The sequence below is a fragment of the Mauremys reevesii genome, linkage group 2 (genome assembly GCF_016161935.1).
Source record: "Mauremys reevesii isolate NIE-2019 linkage group 2, ASM1616193v1, whole genome shotgun sequence".
In the NCBI taxonomy this organism is placed as follows: domain Eukaryota; kingdom Metazoa; phylum Chordata; order Testudines; family Geoemydidae; genus Mauremys; species Mauremys reevesii.
In genome coordinates this window covers 245,465,918-245,485,205 of record NC_052624.1, presented here as the reverse complement: position 1 = coordinate 245,485,205, position 19,288 = coordinate 245,465,918, and positions in this window count along the sequence as shown.

Below are 19,288 nucleotides of genomic sequence, written 5' to 3'. Positions count from 1 at the left end.
GTGGTCCACTATGATCCCCAGATCCCTTTCCGCAGTGCTCCTTCCTAGGCAGTACTTTAGTATTTGGTCACTCTAAAGCAGTCCAGACAGCAGTATTCATTACAACATTATACTTTGGAGCTACTGTACTAACAGAGCCTGGTACCATTCAAAACTTGTTGCAGAAAGAAGTGGGCAAAACTTTTTAGCCATTAGTTATTTTCTTCTACCATATAAGTTTCATTGACTTAATGTCCTCAAATTGCAGCATGGGGGTGGGGGGGAATTCCTTGGCCTGTTCCATTTCAGTCAATCCACGGTACTTTATAACTCCAAATCAAACAAGCTTTGAATCTATACAGTCCTTAGTCCTAGTCTTCCAAACACAGATGTTAAGAGTGGAAGCCAGTAATTTTTTACAGCCCAGTGGGTTGGGACATAAAGTGTCACCAGTCCCAAATATTAAATAAATCATGTCAGGGCCACAAAATTAATGAAATTGGCTTAAAAATCATCAGAGCTTTTTAAATAAAAAATTGGGGTTCTTTTTATTTGCTTTCGGCTTCTGAGCCTTTAGTGTGGGCTCACTTCTTCTTTTTGAACTTTTCTCTTGAAACCAGGAGGGCTAGAAACTTTGAGTTGGTAGCACTGAACATACTATGGCTAGAGACAACTGTCTAATTTCAGATATGTTTACAACTACTTAGCTCAAGTGGATCATAGGGGAATGGACAGCAGAGAAGGCACTTCTGCAGACTGGAGTTGTATTTGGATAAACTCTAAGTAATCTCTCCGGGTAACACAGAGAGGATGAGCTGAGAGGAAAGCTTCATCAGGGCCAAAATCTTTTAGAGGGGAGTGCGTTTGAGTCAACACAGCATTAGCCGTCTTTCCTTCCATTCCTTGGAAATCATCCCATGGAACTTCACACAGCTGGGCCTCTGTGGGTTCAGAGGAAGCATTTTTGGGCAGAGAGGTGGGGCTGAGTTTGGGGAGAGCCGCTCTCTATGGTGTCACCTCAGCAGATTTACTTGGAGACATCCAAATGCCTTATTAAGGCTACTAAGATGTCTATATCGTAATACTTGTGATTTGAAAATTTTCAGTCAGAATTGTCACTAGACCATCACTTCAAAATAATTTGTCCCTTAGAACCTAAATTTAGTCAAAAGACAAAATGGCCCATTTAGAGAGATGAGCATAGAGAATGGACCATGATTTTATTTTGACATTTATAAGAGAAATTTGAGTCATGATCATAATTGATTATCATCAGGTTACTAGTTACAGAAAAGTTCACCCTTCATAACAGCTGGCAGGTAAATAATCACGTTACTTAATCTGTACCTTAAATACTGGGTAAATATTGACACTTCAAACCTTTACTATCCACAAGCCTGTTAGGTGTTGATTTCAGAGGGCAGTTTCAAGAAATGTGAAACATCATAGAAAAATGTCAGGGGCCCTAGTGGGATACCTATAAATAAATGAGTGCTACAGGCATTCCAACAACAGAAGAGCCATGGAAGTTGTGAAAACAAGCAACAAACGAACCCCAAATGCAAAAGCAACAGAAAGCATACAAAAACGCGGTTCAGGGACTCAAACCATTGTGTTGGCTACTCATGAAGTCAGGGCTACAGTAATAGAAGCTAACAAGATAATTGCTCCGTTGTCCACAGAGATCTGGCAGTAACTGTGGAATCGTTGAGTCATAAGATTGATAGATCCAAGGCAACAACTATGAAATTCCTGAAGCCTGGATAAAATAAAACAAACATAGCAACAAAAAATTCTATGATCATGTGAAATGACTAATTATTACAATAACAGCCCTCTTTAAAGACAGACTATTTCAGTGGCATGAATTAGGGAGAAAGTTCCGCTTTCAATTCATTTCATTTTGACAGATTTAATGCCAGACAAAAGGTTTCTTTATTAAAGTTTTAGGGAATAACTATAATAGTCAATAGGTTCCCACCTAATATCCTACCTGAAGGAATTACATTATCTCTGTTGTGACAGCACATGCATCTGTAGCATATTAAACTGCACACGTGTAGTCTCATAAGGATTATTGATAACATTTAGGCCAGTATAAGATATAGATTATAAAAATGGCTAGATGGCTGTTGTATGGTTTTAATCCACATATGTGCAATACTTTTAAATTACACCCCTTGGAAATCTTTACAGATAAAGGGCCAGATTCTGGGTCTACTTAGGGTATGTATAGACACCTGTGCCAGAGGACTTGGGCTCACGGGGCTCAGGCTACGGGGCTGTTTCACTGCTGTGTAGACTTCTAGGCTTGGGTTGGAGCCTGGGCTTTAGGAGTCTGTGAGGTGAGACAGCCCCAGAGCTCAGGCTCCAGCCAGAACCCAGAAGTTTACACAGCAATGAAACAGCCCCGCAAGCCCAAGTCAGCTGGCATGGGCCAGCCACAGGTTTTTCTTTGCTGTGTTTGTGCCACGTTGGTGCGTAGCTGTGAATGGAAGAGGGAGACAAAGGGTTCAGGAAGATGGAGCTTAACTTCCTGATAATAGTGATTATGCTGATAACATTGTTGACCCAGTAGACATAGCAGTGCAGTATTGGGGTGGGGAGCTGGACTGCAATTAGACATCTGTGGCTGGGCTGTGTCAGCTGACTCACGCTCGCAGGTCTTAGGCTGTGGAGCTGTTAAATTGTTGTGTAGAGCAGTGGTTCTCAAACTAGGGCTGCTGCTTGTTCAGGGAAAGCCCCTGGTGGGCCGGGCCAGTTTGTTTACCTGCCGCGTCCACAGGTTCAGCCGATTGCAGTTCTCACTGGCCACAGTTTGCTGCTCCAGGCCAATGGGGGCTGCAGGAAGCGGCGCGGGCCGAGGGACGTGCTGGCTGCCCTTCCTGCAGCCCCCATTGGCCTGGAGCGGAGAACTGCGGCCAGTGGGAGCTGCGATCGGCCAAACCTGTGGACGTGGCAGGTAAACAAACCAGCCTGGCCCACCAGGGGCTTTCCATGAACAAGCGGCGGCCCTAGTTTGAAAACCACTGGTGTAGAGGGCTGCAGCCCGAGCTCTGGGACCCCCCCACCTTGCAGCCCAGGCTCCAGCCCGAACTTGAACATCTACACCACAGTTAAACAGCCCCTTCACCCAAGCCCTCTGAGCCTGAGTCCTCTGGCACAGGCCAGCCACGGGTGCGTAATTGCAGTGTAGACATACTGTAAGAGGTAATGTCCTTCAAATGAGATGTTAACCCAAGGTCCTAGTTCTGTCTCTGATTGTCATTTAGGTAGATGTTATGGAGGCCTGAGGAGAATCAAAAGATTATGGGATAATACAAGTGTCCTGGCCAGTATTTTAAATTATTAACATAGATGATGTCCTAAACAGGTGTATATAAACAAAGACAAATCCTATGGTGAGTAGGCACTCCATTCAACCCTACTGAAAACTATGGGACTGCATAGGTTATAAGTCACTACAGACCTGCTATCACCCCCCATAATGAAAATATAAAATCAAGACAAAGCTCTGGGGTAGGACTTTGCTTTGGATATCCTAGCACATATGAGGCTGAGATATGCTTTTGTCTCTTTGGATAGCAAGCTTTATGGGCAGAGACCCTGGCTTTTGAGCATGTTGTTGGTGCTTAACAAATAATACAGAAATAAATCATAATATTCAATAATGATTGCTTAGTTTTCCTACATTAATAGAAGGGCCAAATTCTACCCGTCTTAAACCCTGTTAGCTCTGCAGCTCTCCGGGTGGTTTTACTCACTGCAGGCAAGTCAGGGGAGAATTTGGCTCATTCAGGGTTTGTGTAAGTGGGGAAATTACATGTTGCGATCACGATGTTAAACATGACTTAGCATTCAGTGTAGACAAGGACCGTTGTGTTTAAATCATGTCAAGTGGTTGCAGACCCTAGGGTTAACAATGACCAACTGACATCATTTTAAATAGGACAGTCTATGTCTGCATTGAGTGTTTAACATCATGTTAGTTAAGATGTGATTTAACATGCTGAAATTTCCAAATATAGATGCCCTCACTTTAGCTATCACTCTGAAAACACTTTAAAATTATCAGGCCCTGTATAAAATCCAGTTGTGTTCAACAGATTGTTAAGTGAAAGACATTGAAATGTCTCCTGGTTAGAGTATGGAGTGTTGTTATAGCCATGTTGGTCACAGGATATTAGCGAAACAAGGTGGGTGAGGTAATATCTTTTATTGGACCAGCTTCTATTGTGATAGAGCTAAACTGTGATACTTTGAGTTAGTTTCCCAGAGCTGAAGAAGAGCTCTGTGTAAGCCTGAAAGCTTGTCTCTCTCACCAATGGAAGCTGGTCCAATAAATGATATTACCTCATCCACCTTTTCCTCCTCGGAGTCACATTTATAATGTCATGAAACTAATGGCTTTTTGCCTTGTAATACTGAAGCTCAACATGCCACCCACTCACATAGTTTTAACTGCTCTGGAGCAACAGTTGACTGGTAGATCAGGAACCTATGACAATAAAACCATGGGAGTGTACCTAATAACAAACAAACCTGGACCAGACTTCATTTGTGTCACTAATCATATAGCTAATAATTGACTACATGAATGATTAAGGCAACACACTTCCTTTATTTTAAAATATTTATTTTTAGCATTTGGATACTTTTATTTTAAGATTAAATGACTCTTTAAAAAGCAATCATATCAGTGTACTTATAACTTCTGTTATCTATACATTCTATGGAGATATTGCTTCATCAAAAAACAGTGTATTTCAGAATGTAATGGAGCACTGAAAATCAAAAGGAGGTATTACTTTGTGTGAAATCCAATGCATAATCTCATAGGTGGAGGGTGAACCCTCCCCCTTTGGGGAGGCTAGTCTCTGGCCCCACCCCTTCCACCTGAGGCCCCACCCCTCCCGACCTGCTGGAGCCCCGAGCTCCCTCCACCGTGGTCAGAGGAGCCCTGGCCAAACTGCCATGACCCCCAAGCAGTCCGGCCAGCTTGAGCACTGGCCTGAGCCACCCCGGGCTGCCAGCTGGCCCGAGCACCGGCCCGATGCTCAAGTCGGCCTGGGCTGCCAGTGTGCCGAGCCCCGAGCTCCATGCCACCAGGCCAAGATGAGTCTCCACTGGCTTAAGGGGGAACGAGGGAGAGGGGGGAGCGAGGGTTGGGCCTCAGGGCAGAGTGTTGGTGGGGCCACGGCCTAGATTAAGGGAGGCTTAGCTTCCCCTGTCCTATTATACCTGTTGCCCATGCATGATCTTAAATATGTACAGATTGCTCTGAACCAAGACCCCAGATCTGAACATCCACTGAACTTTAGTGAAACTGTTCAACTTTCACACTGGGCAAAATAACAGGAGACAGTTGCATAGGGAAACACAGGGAGAATTCAAAATATCATACAGACATAGTAGTCTTACCCTCACATCACTGAAACAAACCTAGTTCCCAAAGTCACTGACATGGTTATCAACCATTAGACACTCACAACGCCAGCTCTCCAGAAATAAGTGATTCCATGCTGAAACAATGCCAGGCCATTACATGAGACAAAGTGAGTGGCACTCAGGAAAGGAGACAGCAGGAGGCAACAGAAAGGCAGTGCTCACACAAAGTGAGCAAAGGTGGGTATAGAGGCAGAGTTGGCATGTCCAAGAAACCAGAGCTGTGCTTGTTCTATCAGATGGTTCTCAGGTCTCATCTCAGGTCTCTCACTAACTCTATATGATGCTGATCAAGTTGTTTAACCCTCCTGGCCTCATTGAAGTAAATAGCAAAACCATTGGATTTGATAGGGCCAGGATTTCGCCCCATGTGTTTTTGTTTTCCCCTCTGTACAATCGGGAAAAATACATTTTTACCTTCCTCTCACTAGGTGGCGTGAGACTTTACTGAATGATAGTGCTATTTCCATGCTAACTCTTCTGTAGATGGTGAAATCATTGACTTGCTCAGTCAAAGGCACTAAAATTCTGACACCGGGGCTTTACTTTCTTTTTTCCTCTATTCGTAAACCAGTAAACCATGATTGCCACCTCTTAACCAGAATTTAATTGGATTACAAACTACAGCTGTGAAATGTGAGGGGTGAAATCCAGGCAACTCTGAAGTCATGGGAGTTTTGCCATTGATTTCGCGCCTGCAGCAACAACGGTTGTACCCACCAGTGAGGAAACACATCATGAACCAAGGTCCTAGCTGCTGGTAAGCACCTATTATAATGAGAGTGGTGCCTTTTGATCAGTGTCTGAGATGTTTTGTCACCTACCCAATCTGAGAGGATTGTCACCATACAATGCCCATCTAATGACAAGGGAGTGAAGGCGGGGACTGAGCCGTGCACAGGGCTAGGACACATTTCATTGTACCTTTCACCTTGTACTGTTCCTGCAGTAGAGGTTAGGTGTATGTTTCTGCATGGATTTCAGGTGATGTTACATCTAATTTCAGAGCACTAACACCTTTCTATCATCTGAAATGAGATTTTCACTAATTTAGCATCCCTGAGATCCTTCTAAGCCCATTTACTGATATGTGACTTACATCATTGTACTGCTCATCACTGACCTAGTGACAAAGAATTGTCTAGTACATTCATTATTATTTATTTGTATTACTGTAGCCCTATAAGCCCTAGTCATGGGCCAGGACCCCACTCTGCTAGGGGTTGTGCAATCCCAGAACAAAAAGACAGTCTCTGCCCCCAGTCTGTTTTTATAATTGTAGCGTTTTAAAAATACAAATGTACTTTTTAATTTGTTACAAGATACAAACCCTGTATTTCTGCTGCAAGCAAAATTTGCCTTCTTACGGACTACAAGCTTAGGTTCTTGTTGCAAATTAAAGTTCTAATGGGAAATCTGTAAAGAGGGGCACAGTTGCTAAAATAACATTTTGTTTAGCCAACTATCATTTGCCTTCCACTCTTGCAACAGCCTTGCAAGAAAGACATGATGAGCCAGATTCTGCAAATGTTTACTCATGCAGTAGTCCAGCTGAAGGATTAATTCTATGAGTCATTCTCTGTAAGATTGGGCCCTATCCTCTTGTTGACTCATCAACTGACTAAATACCTGATATGTTCTGTTATATAACAGGCGGGTGAAAAGCTCCATTACTGTCCTTCTGAAAAGAAATACATCTCTGGAATGTCTCATTTGGAACAGCTAATATTTACTTTACAATTATATCCTTGACACTGTGGGGTAGAATTTCAAGACATTTCATGCCTTTGCAACACACTGAAACTAGAAAGTGGACATGCACAAAGCAAACAACTATCAGGTATATTTAACCCAAGCGAGAATACAGGAAAGTGCCTGCCTGGCTTTTTCTGCACTGCTCAAAAGTAGCTGGAGAGTGGGAAGAGCTATGAATATTGTCATTCAAGTAACCAGGGAATGAGAAATGAATAAAACTTTAATAAAGCAACCTGGAGAGCATCTCTGGTGAACTGGGGCCAACCCCTCCCTCCAAGGCACATCTCCAAATTCCTATGTTCATAACACTGTCTGTTATGAGGGAGCGTCTCTAAATTATAATCTTCTGCAAACACATCTCTACATCTTCCCTCGTAAAGAAAAACAAATTAACTCTTATATACATATATATATATATATAAACAGCTAACAACTATGTAATGACACGTGTATTAAATTCTCAACCCTTCATAAACCCAATGTGTCAACTACCTACAGAGGAGAGGTTTCCAGCACATCACTCTCAAGTGAGTCTTTACCACTCTCTTTTCTCAAATGCCCCTTCTCCAGGCAGGTTAGCAAATCTCTATGAGTCTTTCAAGACATTTAATCTTCTGTTCTGATCTTCTCAGTCTCAGCCTTTCATTAGAGTCTGAGTTGTCCTCTTGATTCTTGACAGTTTCTTTTTTGTGCATTGATGATAAAGGATCAGTCAGATGGGAAATGCTGACATCCACACCTACTGCCAATGTGTTGGAACTTTCTGGATTCCTTTGATTACATCTAAATGTGTCCCCCCTGGCCTGTCTGGACTACACAAGACCTTGGATGCAACTGTTCTTTAATGGCACCCCTTTGGTGCCAAGTATTAGAGGTGTGATTCTTCAAGCACACTCACCTTGGTTAAGAGATGGGAGATCACGGGCCTTTTTGTCAAATAATATTTCTGCTTCCACTTCTGATTTTCTTTCATTTTGATTTTATTGTTATTAGATTCCAGCGGGTCATCAGTAACTGGTAAATTAGAGCTGATCCTTCTTCCCATTAACAGCTGAGCTGGAGAAAAGCCATTCTCCATGGGTGTACTTTGGTAAACAAATCTCCCCTTCTGTCAAAAGTCTTTTTCATAAAGTTTTTTATTGTCCATATAGACCTTTGCACAAGACCATTTGCTTGGGGGCGGGGGTAATTTGGACTTGATGTTTTGGGATGAAAATTCCAATCTATGGCAAATTGCCTAAAATCTGCACTGGAAAATTGCGGCCCATTATCGCTAAAGACTCCAGCTGGAATCCATGTCTGGAGAAGATTCCCTTCATGCCGGCTATCATGGATTTACTATTAGTACTGTGCAGTGTGCAAATTTCTGGATACAGAGAATAATAATCTGTGACTATTAAATAATCCTTTGATTGACAGGTAAATAAATCAGTGCCGACCTTTTCATAAGGCCTTTGTGGAACTGGATGAGGTCTCAGTGGCTCTGCTTGTTGGCATGGCTTGTATTTAGAGATTGAAAAGCAGTTTCCTACCATGTTAGTAATGTTGTGATTGATCCATGGCCAATACAGTACCCAGGGCCGGCTCCAGGCCCCAGCATGCCAAGTGAGTGCTTGGGGCGGCATGCCGCGGGGAGCACTCTGCCGGTCGGCGGGAGGGCGGCAGGCGGCTCCGGTGGACCTCCCGCAGGCGTGCCTGTGGAGGGTCCGCTGGTCCCGCGGCTCGGGTGGAGCATCCGCAGGCACGTCTGCAGGAGGTCCATCGGAGCTGCGGTACCAGAGGACCCTCCACAGGCATGTTTGCAGGAGGGCCACCGGAGCCGCAGGACCGGAGACCACCAGAGCGCCCCCCACGGAGTGCCACCGTGCTTGGGGTGGCGAAATTGCTAGAGCCGCCCCTGACAGTACCTCTCGTGCTCATTGTTTGCACTTCTCAATTCCTAAATGATCCTCACATGTGGCTGCAACATAAAGCATATCGGCCCTATCCTGCAAATACCTACGATCCAGTGACTGTGCTGAACCCACTAGTCAGTGTTCACAGGATTAAGCCCCATGTTTGCAAACAGGGAGACAGTCTGACACAGTTTAATTCCATGAAAAGCAATCAGGACCTGATCCTGCAAAGTGCTGAGCTCCCATTAGGCTCTTAAAAATCATGTATTAAAATCAATATTACATGATGTATTTGATGTAGAACATGTTGGAGATGTATTTGTTTATAACTGTAGTTCATTAGCAGTTTCACACCAAGTTATGGGAAACTATTGTGTACTTGTATAATCGGTCTTGCTGAGCAATATCTCTAGATAATGTTGCAGATGTGCCTGCAGTATTCGTGAAATATTCCTTACCTTTTTAACCATTTCAAATTAATAGTTCAAAGTAACTTAGCTCTATTGGAAATGTGTTTAATCATAAGGAGAAAACACTTCACAGCAGGAAGGTTTCCTGTTCCACTTCCTTAAGGCCTAATCCTGCAAACTGCTGAGCTGTCTCAGGATTAGCTGAAGTGAGTACACTCAGCACCTTGTAGAAGATACATGGGAATTCATAGGATCAAGCCTATAATGAGCTGCCGTTCTATGTTTTTATAGATGTACTAATAAAGTAAAATGCCTGATCTCCCTCTGCACTATAACATCCCCTGCCCCCCCCATGGAAAGTCCACTAGACAAAGTTTTGCCAGCACAGACTATCTGCAAGTTCCCCTCTGCTGGGACTAGCTCAGCCAAAGAAGTGGTAGGCATTGACTCATTGCACAGCAGGGTTGCCAAGGAATGCTCTGATACAATTCCTTCCCATTGCGGGGTTACCTCAGGCGGCTTCTGGACAGTCATGCAGCGAGGGTGCTAAGGCAGGCTTCCTGCCTGTCCTGGCACTGTGCTGCCTCCCAGAAGAGGCCAGCAGAAGATCCGGCTTCTAGGCTGGGGGGCCACAGGGCTCTGTGCCCTGCCCCCACCTCGAGCACTGGCTCCGCAGTTCCCAGCCAATGGGAGATGGGGTGGGGGCAGGTGCAGTGCCTGCTGGTGAGAGCCACGTGGAGCCACTTGAGCGCCTCTGCCTAGGAGCTGGACCCGATGCTGGCTGCTTCTGGGGCGCAGCTCGGTCCGCAGTGCCAGGACAGGCAGAAAGTCTGCCTTAGCACCCCTGCTGACTGGGAGCCGCCTGAGGTAAGCCCACATCCCAACACTGCGCCTCCTCAAACCAGAGTCCCTTTCTGCACCCCAAACCCTTCATCCTCGGCCCCACCCCAGAGCCTGCACTCCCAGCCCAGAACCCTGACCTCCTCCCATTCCCCAACCCCATGCCCCATGCCCGCATCCCAACCCTCTGCCCCAGCCCTGAGCCCCTCCCACACCTCAAACCCCTCACCCCACCGCCGTTGTGTCACGGCATCAACAATTTTCTTCAACTGGGTCTCCAAAAAAAAAGTTTGAAAAACCACTGGTCTAGTGTCTACATTTATCCCCAGAAGGCAGATCCTGCTGTCTGTTACACTGGTGTAATCTCCTTGAAGTGCTGTGCTGCATTCAAGCAGAATTTAGCCACGTGGTTGTATTAAGTCTTGAGATGCAATGAAGATGTGAGTGTATATTAGCTGACAAATGCATACCCAGTCTTAAATTACTGCCTATTTGCCTTACAAAGTAATAGACTATGACTAGAGCTGGTTGGGCATTTTCTGTCACAATAATTTTCCCAGGCAAAAATGCCCTTTTCCAAAAAGTCAAAATTGTCCATGGGAACATTTCAATTTTGCTGAAAATTTTTGATTGTTCGTGGGGAAAATCGGAAAGGTGGCTCCCCAGCTGCTCCACTCAGGGGCGGCTCCAGGCACCAGCACGCCAAGCGTGTGCTTGGGGCGGCAAGCCACTGGGGGTGCTCTGCCGGTCGCCGCGAGGGCAGCAGGCAGCCTGCCTTCAGCGGCTTGCCAGCGGACCCTCCGCAGGCATGCCGCCGAAGGCAGCCTGCCTGCCATGCTTGGGGTGGCAAAATGCCTAGAGCTGCCCCAGACTCCACTAGAAGGCTTTCACCTGCTGGCAGAAAGTGAAATGGACAACAGACTTCTAGGAGGCCTGATGAGGCTGAGTGCCCTGACTCTGCTTCAATGCTTCATCCCCAGCTTCAAGGCCAAAGAGACAGGCCACTTCAGTTCTCTGCCCCTCCAATGGGGGGTTTGTGGGGAGAATGAGCAGCCGGGCTTTTTGCTTCGCTGGGAGCTGGAGCTGGTGGGGAGGTGGAGCAGAAAGTGAAACTGACAAGACTCTTTCTTGGGGGCAGCCAGGAAACCAAACTTTTTTTCTTGAAATCCCTTCCCACAAAAATAAAAAAATAAAAAAATTGTTTTTACTTTTTATCTTGGTTCGGGATGAAACATTTTTCAAAACCACAACATATTTCATAGGAAGGTTTTTCCATTATCTGGCCAGCTCTAAATACAATGAACACAAAGTACAACATGCTAAAGATGTGGAGGTTACATTAATTTTCATCAGCCAGCGTGTTTGTACTTATGACTTCCATCCAAGTAAAACCAGAGACAGAGAATGAACTAAAATAGCTGCATTACTAATCTTCGAAAATCCAGAGAAAGTGAATATAAAAAATGTACTGGTATAGCTAGCCCAGTAACACAGATCTTTACTCATATGAATAATCCTTACTCACATGGGGAGTCCCACAGGATCTCACTCAATAGCCTGTATACAGTCAGCCAAGAAAAACTGGATATTTACCAAAGGCGGTAGTTAAAATTATTGTGGGATTTGTGGTATTTCCCTGAAAGTAAAGGAAATATTGCAAATGCTACTTTAAATGATGTCCACTTTAAATAACTGCAAGCATAAATGTGCACACAAATAGAAAAGAAAATCTTGTAGAATAAGGGCCTCCCCTCATAAATGCATACACAGGGGAATAGGCCTTGATCACAAAAGTAGATAATTTGAGCTAGGCAAGGCCTGTACTGTATAGAAATTATCTTACAATACATAAAATTCAGGCTGAGAATCGATCCAATTGTTGATTTGTGGTTTAAGTCCCATATATTGTTATGTTCTTTTTAGCATTCTGCCAGTTCCCAATAGGGCTCTGGTCCACATATAGTAATCCTGCTAAAGTGCATAACGTTTCAGATGATGTGCACAGCTATACCTAGAGCACACATTTCCACTCGCGTTAGAGGCAACAGAATTGATAAGCAGATATTTTTCCGAAAGAAATGAATTTATGTTCACTGGTCCATTATTCTTAATGGAACACTCATTGAAATGAGCGACGAGTTGGCCAGTTACGCTTTCAGTACCTTCATTGCAATTCAGAATTCCTGTAGGTCTACACCTCTCAGGCATGGATGAACCAATATGCACTCAGTGCACCTGCACACGGCCCCCATCTCAGGGGGACCCCGACAACCAGATTTGATGGGGGAAATCTTGTGATTTTTTTTTAAACTAACCCAGTGGCTCGAGCTGGTCTCTTGTAAAGGTGCTGGAAGCTCTGTTTCCATGTTTAATTCTTAGTATAGTTTAGTACATTTATATCAGTATGATGAAAATAAATCACGTCATTTTAGAAGACTAAGCAGAATGCAGTTGAAATGAGCTGAGCAGGGCTTTGGATTGACCCATTGCTGTCACTGTCAGAGCCAGGCTTTGATGTTTATAGTGGGTAACAATGTTACAGGTTCCACCCAAAGGTAATTAACCCGTCTACTGTGATTATCCTGCTATGCATGGTAACAGGACTAGGATTTTGGGGTGGGTCAGATAAATGCTTCTTTGGGGGCAACCCTGATCTTAATGCATTGGGATTAGCATGCAGGAGTCCCTTGCTCTACATCCCATGCTTAGTCTGCTAGTCCAGGCTGCCTCTTATACCATTAAATTTTAGATCTTGTGGCTAAAGGTTACAGTGGTTGCTGCAAGCAGCGAGGGGGGAAGGAGCTTGGGGTGCCTCTAACCTCTAATTCGGCCTCAAACCCCTCCTTCCTAAAAAGGCGGAATATTTTGAGTTCCCTATGTAAATCAAAAGACCTATGGCTTTAGGTCTCATGGGTCCCAAAGTCCAGACCTGGGCAACTAGTGGGGCTATGAGTATTCCATGAACTTTAGGAAAATTTGCAGTGGCAAAATTTCAACCCTAAAGATCAGTTTGCATTTTGAGGGTTATTTTGATGAGGAAAAGGATGAGAGGGTCACCTAGGCACTCGGGTCACCCAAATCAGGGACCGCTCACAAGCTGTGGGCATCCTGGATCCTAAAGGCCAGCTGCCCTTGCATTTTCAGTGGTGTACATTATTATAATCAAATAAGTGTAAATGAAGGCCAGTCTCAGTTCACGAGATCATTTCTGGTCATAATATAGTATCTCTGCTTTCTAAACAGGATTAACCTAGTGTGACTGGGAGCAGCAGCTGCCCCTTTATTTTGTTCTGATTCTATAATATGTTCCATGATATGTGTTGAATTTCACAACATTTGGAGACATCTTTTCATAAATGCAAAATGCCCAGTGGCTGCAAAAAGTTGCCTCTCCAGCATATAGGAACAACAACAAAAAAATCGTAGTTTGGATATATACGCTGGTAATAAACTTGGAACTACTCAATTCATAACTGATCTGCATACTTCACTCCAAATGCAGACTTGAATTAGACAGAGGTCACATGAATGTTTCAAGAAAATGAATTTCTCTAATGCACAGTGCTGCTGTTCTGTGTAACTTCAGTCTGAAACACAAGCTTTTAATCTCCTTTGGTGCTCTTACAATAAATAGTGTAAATAACAGTAGTCACTGGAACATGCACTATTTATTCCAAAAGAATTATTTGGCTCCATTACATGACAACCTGCATGGATAATAAGAACATCTAAAGTCTATCACCTCCTTCTTTGGTGCCGGCTCGCTGCAAATCATAATGCGGCTACTATAAAAGAAATGTGCTCCACAACACATTTTGAAAAGGTTTCAGAAAAGTAACAATAGTCTCAATATAAGCAGATAAGACAAGATGCTGTGATTACAGAGGGCCATCCAATTGTGCAAGAGGGGGATGTACAACAATGATAACAGTTTAACTGAGGAGAGTGGTAAAACTATAAAAGAAAATGGAATAGCAAAAGAGAAGTAGAGGAGTGGGAGGAATGTCAAAGGTGAAAAATGGATAGGGTGAGGAGGATATGAGCAAAGATGTGGGAAGAGCTGTCTCTGGAAAAACTGACTCACTTAACAATGAATCACATAATAAATACCTAAACACTTGGCTTTTTTTTCCAGCACATTTGTTGAAAGAAACAGCTGGATCAAGAAACCACCCTCCCTATTGAGTTTCTCCTTGTTGCAATTTAATCTGTAGCACCATGTTATGACTGCTGAAAAACCTTAAGTGCTTCTGGACTTCGTAATGTTTTTGACATCATGACTTTTTTTTTCTTGTGTGGGTACAACCAGGAGGCAGTAGCTTTGCACCCAAGAAAATACTCCGGTCAGGGAAAGACAAAGGGGGTTAACAGACTTTGCTGACAATATGCCATGATGTCTGAAAAGTACATCACAATCAACAACAAACATTTTTCTAAGCTCTCACTGGATATGCATTCAGTTAAACAGAACTTGCAACTTAAATCTCTGGAATAGAATCATCTTGTAGCTCCTAATAATAGGCATCTTAGAGTTTTAGGGCCAAAGTTGACTCTCATTTACGCATATGTAATTTAATTTAATTCAAGAGTTATTCTGAATGTATATCACCGTAAAAGAGAATTAATTTTGACACTCGGTCCTTTGTTTATCTGCACTTGATTGTTATAGCCAGTGAGACTTCACTGTTTTGAAATATAATGCATTATATTGAAAATTGCTTTACTGTTTTATTCACTTGTGACTGTAATAAAAAAGACTCAGACTTAGGGTAAGACATGTGACTTCAAGCTATTTACACCAGGAATGGATTTGTCTCACTCATATAATATATATAATATTATACTACTTCTAAGTAGTTTAAAGAGTGATCTAATGGATAAAGGAAGGAGTTGGTTTTGTATTGTGCTCTAAAGATAATTTGCTCATGAGGTGCAGCTTTTGAGAGGATCAGCATCTTTTAGGAGTCTATGGGAATATGACACACCGTACACTTTTTGCTGGAAAGCATGTTAAAATCTATAATAAATCAAAACTCTCTTCCTTCAGGAATAAATATTAAAATATTGATTTCAGGTTGAGGTTGTGATCTGGAGTCCAAACAGAAAGCTAACCTTTTATAGCACTGTACACCATAAAGTTGCAATTGATTTAATTTTTTTTTTAAAATATAGAATAGGAATTCAGGAAATGCTTCAGACATTACAGAAATAATAAAGCAACAAAGAAGAGTGTGATAGGATATTTAGGAAAGCTAACATGGAAGTTAAAATCTGGATAAGCATTAACATCTGCATCTTTGTTTCAAAATATTGGACAAGAATGTAAACCTACGGTGGACGCAAAATATATGAAATAAAAAGCAAATTAAATAATTAGAATAAAAAGATTCCTAGAGCACTGCATGGTAGAGTTTTAAAAACTACTGTTCCTCCTGAGAAGAGTTTCAATGCTATTTGATTTATTATTTGTATTGCAGTAACAACTAGAGGCCCCAACTGAACTCAACATGTCATTGTGCTAGCTGTTGTACATACAAAAAGTAAAAGATATTCCTCAATTTGAAGCATTTACAATCTATATGGACATGAAAGGCAAAGGGCGGGATGAAGGAAATATTATCCATAATTCCAGATGGAATTCAATGACTTGCCCAAAGTCAAGCCCATGGAAATCTGTGCCAGAGCTAGGATTTGAACCCAAATATCTGAAGTCCCAGTCGGGTGCACTATTCCTAGTGAACAGACTCTCTTCGCTCAGCATTGATCAACAGTCACAAAGACAGGTCACCTTCATGTCCAAGTTCTTGTCTTCTGACCTTGAGTCATCGTCATTACTAACAAAGTGACAGAGAGAGTATCTCCCCAGAAGGACAGTGCCCTTTGTACATTCCTTTCCAATTCCTCTCTTACAGATAGAGGCTGAGAGGAGAAATTATTCCTATCTATGTAACTAGTTACCCGTAGCTCCTTGCTCTCTTATTCAAAAGCAGAGTTCAGTTTGAAAATCCAAAGGTAAATAAAAATGCTTAAAGAGGAGTAGGTTATTTCATGGCTATACTACTTCCTTTCATAGCTGCCATTTCATGCCACACCTAGTCATTATGGAGCAATAGTAATCAATGTAGTTAATGTTTGAACCAACCTGCAGGGAGAATCTGAGAGATATAGATACACAGAGAGACATCATTAACTGCAGCAGGTGATTCTAAAGGCTCAAAGAGGGAAATATATTTTAGAGGGAAACAACCTTTTCCTACTAAAGGTAAGGGGTGCTCCAACTAACATTTCTTTGGAAGATTTTTAAGTGCCTAAGGAAGGGAGCTGGGTTTTTGGTAATGTTAGCAACTTGATGGCCTGCGCTTGTCCTTTTCTTGGAAAATGGATGGCAGTATTGCTAGTGTTAGGAGTGGTTTGTATCTGATGCAGATCAATTTTTTTCCTTCAAGGCAAAGTAGTTTATACTTTAAAACTTGAATCTCTAAAACAAAAAATACAAAGCAGGCATTTAAAATATGTTTTTTTTAAACTTTTCATGTAATCAGATACTTTTAACTCTTCATCTGGAAATATGTACTATACGCACAGAGCATTTATTACCAAAAACGGCTTGTATATTTGCATATTGGATACCCTAGAGTCATATATGTTTCATTTTTAAGTGTTTTTAGACAGAGGATCCATAAAAAAGATCATTAGGGATCTATAAATTGGTTAGGAAAAGAGAAGTGGGTGAAATGAACTAGTTCAACCCTCAACCTGGATCTCAGCTGTCAAACTCTCCATTTGTGTGTGTGTGTTAGAAAGAGCTTAGGTAGATATTGCTCCTTCTGCTTAGCCCTATACTGTTCTTGTATGCTAGCTAAAACCCTTCTCTAAGTCTCAGCAGGTTTTGCATTCTGTACTGGACCAGATGAGTTGGATCAGTTGGACTCATGAGTTCTGAGGTTTCCTGGGCAATAGGGGATTGTGCATTTCAGGGGCTTCTGACCCCTGGGAATGCCAGAGTGTAAGAGATCTGGTAAGAGCCTCTAACCACCTGAGAAATACTGGTCCCACCTCTCAGTATGCAAGGTTATGATGAAGAAATAAGCACTGATCAAATCTCTGTTCTAGGTTTTATCCACTGATACAGTGGCCTGTTTTATAAATGTGTTTGATAAGGAATTAATTTAAATTTGGAGGAAAAATAGGCCTTCCCCAAACTATAATTTACCAAACCAATGTATTCCTCATATTGCTGTAATTCTCAGTCAAGCTGGGATAGGTTAAAGTCAGGGATCGGCAACTTTTGGCACACGGCCCATCAGGGAAAGCCACTGGCAGGCTGGAACAGTTTGTTTACATGCAGCGTCCACAGGTTCAGCCGATCATAGCCCCCACTGGCCACAGTTCGCTGTTCCAGGCCAATGGGGGCTGTGGGAAGTGGTGCAGGCCAGGCCATCTCTTCCCGCAGCCCCCAGTGGCCTGGAACGGTGACCCGCGGCCAGCGGGAGCTGCGATCGGCCGAACCTGAGGACGCTGCAGGCAAACAACCCATCCCGGCCCACCAGCGGCTTTCTCTGATGGTCCGCATGCCAAAGGTTGCCGATCCCTGGTTTAAGTGGACGAGGTAGTATGTAACTGCCATGTGAGTGGGTACCTTTGCTAACCTACTCTACTACCACAGTCTCCATGGTATGTATAGTCAAAACCCTTCCCCTTTCTGGGGTTTGGCTTTATTAAAAAGGGGGGGTGGGAATTCCACCAGTAATATGACATAAAGATCAGATCAAACCATCTCCCCAGATCTGGCTGCTCCCAGGGTTTCTCCTTCAGTACTGCTCAGACCACACCCCAGATTTTTTTGCTGAACATGGAAAAGTGAGTCACCTTCTTCACTTCCCTCTTTGCCAGAATAATTGACAACTGGGTGGGAAGTGAACCTGTTTCCTGGCAAAATGCTAATTTTCTATTTATCTAACTTCTTCCTGCGGTTTCACTGGAGAGCAGTTTTCTTCTTTCTATACCTCTGCAATTAGGCCTTGTCCATGCAAGTGGCCACCCTGAGTTCAGTGGGATTCCTTGTATCACTGATGCCTGCTCACATGGGTGGGTGGGGGACTGCAAAGTCAAGCTCCTCTTGTGTAGCACTGTTGTATACAGTGAAACAAATACAGCCTTCCTAGTGCTGGGCATTAGTGCTGGGCAATATAGTTCCTATGAGTAAGTCCAGTAACTGCCTTCTCCTGTGAATTGTAGAGGAGAAAACAGAAGAATTAAATGGGATGGAAAAGCCCTAAAAGCAGGGAATCTAGAGAGGGCTCTGCCTCCACAATATGTTCTTCCTTCGCTGTGGTTGGGGCTTAATAGCTTAAGGTTATGTACTGGGGAATGGGGGAGAGCCAAGATCCAGAGGTGCTGAGTGGTCACAACTGCAATATGAATGATCAATGCAGAGGCTACCACTATTTTTTGCAACATTAATGTTCACTGCGCTTTACAGAATTGGTCTAGTTCTGTAAGTGGAAGTGTTCTAACCCGAGGAGAAGAGAATTTCATTTCTATCAGTCCCTTAGATTTATGACAGGAAGTGATACACACAACTGAGCTCACAGTTTTCAAAGCTGGGTTCCTTGTGATGGGCTCCTGAATAGCAACCTTGAATGTAAGAGCACTGAACTGCCCTGGCTGTCATTGAGAGCTATGAGTGCCCAGTTCTTTTGAAATTCAGGAGGCTTTTAATTTAGCATTAATTTAGGTGCCTATATATGGATTTGGGAGCTTGACTTTTGGCACCCAGGTTTTAAAAGTTTGGCTTAAACCTTTATTTATAAATATATGGAATGAGAATTCTGATGGACTAAGATGAATGGATTGTAAACTATTATGTAATCATTCACAGGAGCCAAAATAATAGAAATCATCAAGATGGTTAAGCTCTGTGGACTTCATCTACTCTATCTCCTGGTATTTCACCTGGTGAGC